Here is an 8,341-nt window from a genome sequence, read left to right as displayed (position 1 = left end):
ATGTTTCACCCCATTCCTCTCTTGCCCGCATGTTTTCCAAGGAGAAAGCAGATGTAATTCTTGGTTGAACTGGGAACCAGGGGGTGGCCTGGGTACCCCCAGTCCCCAGCAGGCTCTGATGAGCTACAGGACTCTGGACAAGCCCACCCCCTACTACTCATCTTACAGATACAGGAGGTGAAAGTGTTAGTCAAAGTATTAATCTGAGGTCACGGGCAGGAAGCCCTTCATCTGTGCCTGGGGTGGGCTGACCCCCACAGCATGGCCTCCTGGAATTCCAGCATGCCCAGGAGGCGGGCCAGCGTGGCGCCCGTTTGCAGATGTGGGCACCAAGCTCAGAGAGGGGAGGGGGAGGGCAGAGCGCTTTGACTCCCCGGTCCCAACCCAGAGAGCGCTGAGAGGCTTTGGGTTGGGGTCAGAGATCAACCGCCCCGCCCGACCTGGAGCACAGGCGTGTGGATCACCTATGGGTGAGCAGGGCACCAGGCGCTCCCGGTTAGGAAGCATAAGCACTCCCGACACGCGGGTGTGTCCGTGGTCACGGCACCCACGTGGCGCAGCTCTGGCCCAGAACCGGGGTCAGGTGGACAGGCTGAACCTGGCCATCACGGCCTTCCTGTGTCCCTGGGGACCCCAAGCCAGCTCAGCAAGGGTCCAGCCCCTTCCCTCTGCCCTCTTGGGGTCCCCACACCGTTTTTGATCCCTGGGCAGCTGGCGTCAGCATCTCTGCTGCCCACTGCTCTCAGCCTCTGTCCCCGGGAGCCTATCTGTCCAGGGCAAGATCCCAGGATCTGCCTGTTCATCAGTGAGTCCCTCAGCCCGAGCTGCTAATTCCTTAATAAAAGAGTGCGTTTATGAAATCTGACAACATTAGGGAAGATTTTTAAACGTTGTACATTAGGCCTTTCACGGGGAATAGTTAATGACAGGCAGGCTCATTGGAATAGAGATTTCATCTAATATCAGTTTCGGGAAAGTCAATTGCAGGGTGATTTCTGCAGATTAAATTAGCTGTATTTGGAGGTCACCTCCTGCAGCCAGATTGAGAGAGACAGATACGCAATAGCAAACGCTATGAACGAGACATTAATTCCACTCCACAAACAAGGATGGTACTTTAAAAGAGGAGGTTTTTGTCTTTCTCGGAGCCCTCCCCCACCCCCATGCCTTCGTGGAAGGACAAGCGTGTTGGCCGATTATCAGAACCAGCACATCCATTCCGAGAACTTTTCCTTGGGGTTATTCAGAACGAGGCAGGAGCCGAGTCCCCTGGCTGCGGCCCCGTCTCCTGTGTCCTGGCTGTGTTTTCAGGCACTGCCAAGGGCAGGGGGAGCCCAGGACGTGGGATCCATCCGGTGCCTCCAAGGAACCAGGCCTTGGAGCGGCTGCCCTGCTCTGCTCCGCTCTTCTGAGTTCTCTTTTCTTTTTCTTTCCTTGTCTCCTGTTCTCAGTGATCTGGAACTTGCTTGGTTTGAGGGTGAGCCTGTGAAGGGCGGGGGGCGATGCCGTGCCCTGCCCCCATCCCCCAGGGCAGCACTTAAGGTTCAGGGGTCTCTCCTGGTCCCGCCCGTCATGGGCCATGCCTGTCCCACGCAGCTCTGTCCGTCTCTTTCTGCACTTCCCATTCTGCTCCTCTATCTGTCCGTCTGTCTGTCCCCTCAGTCCAGGGTTGCACGGATCACAGTGGAGGCTTCAGGGGCACTTTGATGTCGAGAGCTAGCCACCCCCACCCACACATCTTTCCCGGTTGCTTCTGCTTGTATTTTCCCCATATGACACTCAAATATTCCCCAGCTAATCCCAGGGAAAGCAACCCATTAGTATTTTGTGTGTGTGATTGTGCTAAATTTATAAATGAACAGAATCAGCATCTTTGTGAGGCTAAGTTTATTTGCATTTGAGTAAATTAACTTTTTTTTTTATTCACAAATGTCTTAAAGTTGCTCTCACATTGGCCTGGCACATTTCCTGTTACATTTAATCATCGGCTCTCATCTCCTTTGCCTCCTTGTAAATGAATATTCATTGGAGAGACTGATGCTGAAGCTGAAGCTCCAATACTTTGGCCACCTGATGCCAAGAGCCGACTCGTTGGAAAAGACCCTGATGCTGGGAAAGATTGAAGGCAGGAGGAGAAGGGGACGACAGAGGATGAGATGGTTGGATGGCATCACCGACTCGATGGACGTGAGTCTGAGCAAGCTCTGGGAGTTGGTGATGGACAGGGAGGCCTGGCATGCTGCCGTCCATGGGGTCGCAGAGTCGGACATGACTTAGAGACACGACAATAACAAAAAGAGCCCCGGCCACCCCGGCCCCCGAGCTGGCAGGCGGGCTTTGTCACTGACTCAGTCCACCTCATGGCTTCGAGACCAGAGTTCTTCAAGACACCGCCTCCTCTCACGTCCTCCTGGAGTCCGGGGTCCTGGTGTCGGGCTGCGGTCTGGCCGTTCCCGGGTGGGTTGCTCCTGGGCATGGCCCAGGACTCAGGCCCAGCAGGCTTGCCCCTCCCGGGTCCCGACTTCATGCTCTGTGAGCCGAGGTCTGGTCCCCACGTGGGGCTCGTGGGGCGTCAGGCTGGAGGCAGGGCCTGGGGCCCAGTACGGGAGGCCAGCCCGGAGGCACAGTTGCCGCGGCGCGGCAGGAGGCTGGCTCAGGTGGGCAGCATCGGTGCCAGCATCACCCACCGCCAGAAGGGGAGGCAGCCGGGGGCTGGTGTCCTGAGGGCCCAAAGGAGTGGTGGGGGTCCTCGCTGTGATGTCTCGGGGTCCCCGCACCTGGGCGAAACTTCTCCAGCAAACTCGCGTCTCCAGATGGGGGCGGAGGGGGGACTATGGCCTCCGTCTTCACCCTGTGATGATGAAGGTCACGGAAGTGGTTACAGACCCAGGGCCTCTGCCCCTGACTCCCCTGTCCACACCCCGCCCTGGCCTGGACCCCAGCAGCCTCTGATTCCTGCCTGGTTTTCCCAGGGAGGTGAGCGGTCGCCAGGGTCTCACAGCCTCTGCTGCAGCAGTGACCGGCCAGAAGGGGCGCCTGGAGCCTGGGCTCTGCTCCCGGGGGCTGACCCCTCATGGGGACAGGAAAAGAGCCCGCTGCCCACCCCTCTGGGTGAAGAGGGCTGTGCCGTGGGAGCTGGCGGCCCCGCTCTGACGCCCTGAGGATGGAGTCAGGGCCACGGGAGACCCGTGCCAGGCCCCTGCCTCCTCCCGGCACCTCCCGCTGTCTCAGCAGCGAGCCCCCAGAGTCAGCACAAGCGGAGTGGCCAGCTCCGCCGCTCCCTTAGCAGCCCCGCCTTCCGGGGAGGCCGCTGGTACGGGGGTCCCCCCCCAGTCACCCCCGTTCTCACCCCTGCGGGCAGCAGCTGCCCCGTCTGTCCCTCTGGCCCCTTTCCACTGGTTCCTGCTCTGAGCTGCCGCCCCTCCCTGGCCCCTCGAGCCCTGTGTCTGAAGGGAGCCTCCGTCTACGCCCTGAGGGCATGTCACTCAGGTCCTCAAGGCTGGACGGTCCGCTCCCTGCAGGGCTGGGGAGGGTGGACAGGCTGGGGCAGGTGGCGGGGCCCCAAAGCTGGGACGGCCCCTTCCTCCTCTGTCACCAGCAAGGCCTCTCGGGGGGCTGTCCCCTCCGCAGTCTCATCTGGAGCTGCTGGTCTGGGCAATGCAACCTTGGGGGCAAATCCTTGGGCTTGGAGATGTGTTTCCTGCCGCTCTGCTCACGAGGTGACGGGGGATAATGGGGACCCCCCCACCGGGCTGGGCCGTCGTGCTCCCAAGGACCGGCCCGGTGCTGCCTCTGGGGTGACGTGTTCTGCTGGCCATCCGGTGGTTGCTGGCGTTGGCGGACACTCCCTAGCCCATCACCCATGTCTCTGCCCTCTGCCCCCAGCCCCAGCCCTGGGTCCCGGCCTGTGTAGGGTTCGTGCCCTCTGCGCTCTCCCAGGGACGAGGCGGCCTGGGCTCTCGTGAGGCTGGGGGCCTTCTAACAGCAGGACCTGACTTCCCACAGCTCTGGAGGCCGGGAGCTCGAGGTGCTGGAGGGGTGGGTTCAGGGAGAGCCCTCCTCCTGGTCCTCGGCTGGCATCTCTCTGCCAGGTCCGCAGGTGGCGGGGGTGAGGGGCTCTCTGGGGCCTCCCTAAGGACACTAATTTCATTCCCAGGGTCCCACCCTCATGACGTCATCACCTCCCAATACCATAACCGTGGCGAGGATTTCAACATACACGTTCAGGAGGGACTCGAACGTTCAGACCCAGGCAATGGAGCCTACAGGATTCGAATGAATGAACAAGGGCGGGGGTGGAAAAGGGAGTGAGTTCTGAAAGGACAAATTCAAACCCTGTAGAGAGGGGACCTCTGTTCCTCCCTGGAGGCTGTGAGGGCGTGGCCATCGCAGGGAGCATTCTTGCAGAGCCACCCCCACCCACAAGGCACACAGGCTCACCTCTGGGGTCTGGTGGCGCTGAGCCAGCTCTCGCCCCGCAGGATTAGACAGGAGCACTTTGGCGTTTGGAGAGCCCTTGCCCTCCTGTGAACCACGCGCCCTCTGGGCACTTAGCCCTGCAGGTGACGCCTGCCCACGGACATTGTTCCCAGCCGCCAGGCCTTTCTTTTCCTGAACAGAGCCCAGGATCCCTGCCAGCTTCAGCACACCAGTGGATTTTGCAAAATTAAGGGTTTTTTTTCCCTTAAATAAAAGTAGATAATCTCTGAACCCATTTGCTCTCCACTTTCTGCATCCTGCCTGTGCAGAAAAGGCTATAAAAGAAGCATCCTGATCACTGCCCCAGCTTTCTCCGTGTCTCCGGGCAAGGTGGCCCCTCCCCTCCGCAGAGCCGTCCTGGGGCCCCCACGGAGCCCCCCAGCGCAGCCCCACCGGCCACAGTGAGGCTCCAAGCCGCGTGCCCATGTCCACAATGGGGCTTCCACGGCGGGCCCCACCCGGGTGGAAGGAGCTGGGAGTTGATGGAGCATGAAAGCTGCTTCGCAGGCGTGAAGGCTGTGAGACCGTAGATTAGAACTGCACAAGGGCTCTGAGGTGCTCGACGGTCTGACCCCGGTCCACCGTGCATTCCCCCCCAAGCCCCGAGGGCCCTTGAGCTGGATGCTGGGGGTGGTCCTGGTCTCAGCCCTGGGGACTTAACACGGGGGGTGGGGGGCTCACTGCCTGGCCTCCTCACCACTCACTGCTTCCCCCATGTCACGGCAGCAGCCACGGCCTCTGCCCACTGGGCCAGCCTGCTGGATGCTGACTCGGGAGGGACTCCCAGAGGCCCCAGGAGACTGGCCGCTGCCCGGGGGAGATCTGGGAACCGAGGCTGATGGAACACGGCCTCTGTCTTCTCCTCCTAAACCCAAGGTTCCCGCAGAATGGCGGGGCCCTGGGCCTGAAGAGGCGGGTCTGGAAAAGGGCAGCAGGACCATCCAGCCACCCCAGCCTCGTGGGGCTGACCCTCTGGTCCTGCACAGCTACTGAAGTGGGGAGACCCCCTCAGGGCTGGGGTCCCCACCTCTTGTCAGCCTCTCCCCTGCCCACCCACCTCCCCAGGCCAGGCAAGCCTATTCCTGTTGGTGCTGGGACCTCACAGAGCCTGAGATGGGGGTGTCCCCCCCACCCCCCGATGACAGACTTTGACATCACATCTCTCCTCCTTCAGGTCTGGATTTGCTCTCATCTGACACACTGTCTCCACCCACAGCGGGGAGCGGCAGGGCCTGAGGGAGCAGTGGGTGGGGTGGGGTGCCCTGGGGGGGCTCCCATCCCAGGGCAGGGGGACAGGAGGGAGGAGGAAGTCCCGGGGACCTCGTGAGCAGCCAGGCAACCTCACAGAGTTCCGGCCTGCACGCGGTCTGTATGTTTATTATTATTTGATCAAACTTTACAGCCAGAGAACTGATGACCACAGCCGTGACAGCTCGCACACAGGACGGTGCCTGGGGCATCTGTGTGTGGTCATGAAATGATCCGGGGGTCACGCTCCCGACCCTCCCGTGGCTGCACCGAGCAGGAACAGCGTGTGAGACCCGCCTCCTCCGTGTCTGTGATCAGGACTGTTGCCTGCGGTCCTGAGGCCACCCCGGGCCCGGACCTTACTTATACCCGGGAGCTGGGCCCTGACCCTTCCGGAGCCCCCTGCCCCTGCTGGCCGCGGCTCCTCTGCCCCTCTGGATCAGCAGGTAGCTTCTCCTCCGTGCAACCGGGACGCGGGTGACGAGGTGGGACCTGGGCTGGGGGCCCTGGCCCCCCACGGGATACTGGCCTTTCTGAGGGTGCTGCCTGCCCCCTCCTTGTGGACACAGATTCCACAGCCTGAGCCTCTGTGCCCCTGGCCTCGCCCCCATCTCTGAGTCACTGGCGGGGTCAGAACCAGGACACGCGTGTCAGCAGGTTTGAGTAAAAATGACATCCTAAGGAGAGGGTCTAACCGAGTATTCCTTTATTGAAAAGCAGCAGCCGATAAATATTGAATTTCAGTTTTGTCGCAAATACACCAATTATCTCCCGGAAAATGGGAAGCGGGGCGGCAGAGCCACGCGTGACAACATGTCACTCCGCTAATTGAATTTCTTGATTGACTCAAATATTCCCAGCTCTGAAATTCAGACGATGAAGCGGTTTCCATGACCACAGCTCTTCCCCTGAGGTCGGGGTGGGAGGAGCTGGTCCTGGGAGACCCCCGGGGGCTCCACCGCGTGTCTCCCTGTGGGTGGGCCAGGCAGGGCCATGCCGTGTCCACGCCCACCCCTCCGTGGGCGGCCTCTCCCCACCACTCTGCAGCCGCTCTGCTCATCCTGGGGAAGGAGGCTGTCTCGGTGACCCCAGGCCGGGGGTCCTGCAGCCTCGGAGCCCCGAGCCTCCCCGTCGTCTGTAGCCCCCTCGTCTCTCGTACGGAGTGGGTCTCATTCCCGGGCAGGTGACCACACACCGCTGAAACAGAAGGCCAGGGCACTCTGAACAGAGCTCAGTTTCCCGAGGGTCTCCCTGCTCCCTCCCTTCTGCATCTCTCCCCCCCTCTCCCCTCTGACCCCCTCCACTCCCCCGCCTCTCTCTGGTATCTGCGGGCCCTGCTGCCCCGGGTCTGTGGCCCCCTTGCCTGGTGCCCCCTTCACGGCTGGATCACCTGCTTTCTGGGCCTCAGGCCCCACCCCGTGTAGGAAGCAGGGGATCAGAGTTCCTGCCCCAGGGCTGCTCTCTGGGAGGGAGGAGTCTGGGGTTCCAGGCTCCACACCTGTCCTCCTTGTCCTGTCTCCCTGGGGTCATCTCAGCTTCCTCCCCTCCATCAAACCAGCGCTTCTGGCACTGCTGAGCAGACAAGTGTCTCTTCCACCTGCAGAGGCTGGAACTGACACATACACACCCCTAGATGTAAAGCAGGCAACCAATAAGGACCTGCTGCACCGCGCAGGGAGCGCGCCTGAGACTCTGTAATGACCTATATGGAAAAGAGGCTGGAAAAGAGTGGGCGTACGCTGGAACCCTGAAACTAACACATTCTGTAAGTCAGCTATATGCCAATAAAACTTTATTAAAAAGAACACTGAAGCCAGCAGAGGCGCCCCTTGCTCTGTGTGTGTCCGGCTCACACCCCAGCCGTTCCCTCTTTCCTCAGGGCCGAGCCCCACTCCCGCCCAGCCCAGGTGCCCTGGACCTGCGGGGCCACCACCTCCTGGGAGAGTCAAGTCCAAGGCAGGTTGGTAAAAAGTCCGGGGTCCCCGAGGAGGAGAGAGGGGTCTGGGGCTCTCAAAGAGGAGGAAAGGACAAACGTCTTTTTCTACATTCCTTAGTAAGGATTATATAACAGCAATGTATCCCGCTTAAGGACATGTTTCTCCTTTGTGAAAACTTTCTGACTAATCCTGTTATCTTAAAATGTGTACTATGGGAGTGGGTCTAGTAAGATCTTTACAACCTTGAGACATTCTTTTGATTTATTGCAATAACCAATTTAAAAGTATATGGCTCCCTTGCTAAGACGAGGGATGGGGCACTCTCCACCCCCTTCTGATGTTTGTGTCAGAAGCTTCCTCTGTCCCTTGTCCTTCTTTAATAAAACTCTACTGCACAAAGGCTCTTGAGTGATCAAGCCTGATCTCTGGTCCCGAAGCTAAATCTGCTTTGGAGATCACAAATCCGACATTGTTCACCGTAAGCGCTCACTCCCATCGTGCTTACCTCCAGCCCCCTAGATTCTGGCTTTCTCCCTGTCTCCTTGTACGTGCCAGCCAGGCAGCCCCTCCTCAAAGCCCCCAGCCGGGAGGGGGCCCTGGAGGAGGTGGGCACACAGCGAGTGTGTGGGTCAGAAGCTGCTGAGCAAAGGTGGGTGGGTCGGGAAAATACTCTGCCT

This window comes from Bos indicus x Bos taurus, chromosome 5 (assembly GCF_003369695.1).
Source record: "Bos indicus x Bos taurus breed Angus x Brahman F1 hybrid chromosome 5, Bos_hybrid_MaternalHap_v2.0, whole genome shotgun sequence".
NCBI lineage: Eukaryota > Metazoa > Chordata > Mammalia > Artiodactyla > Bovidae > Bos > Bos indicus x Bos taurus.
The sequence above is the reverse complement of the archived record's forward strand: the minus strand, read 5'-3'. Positions refer to the sequence as shown.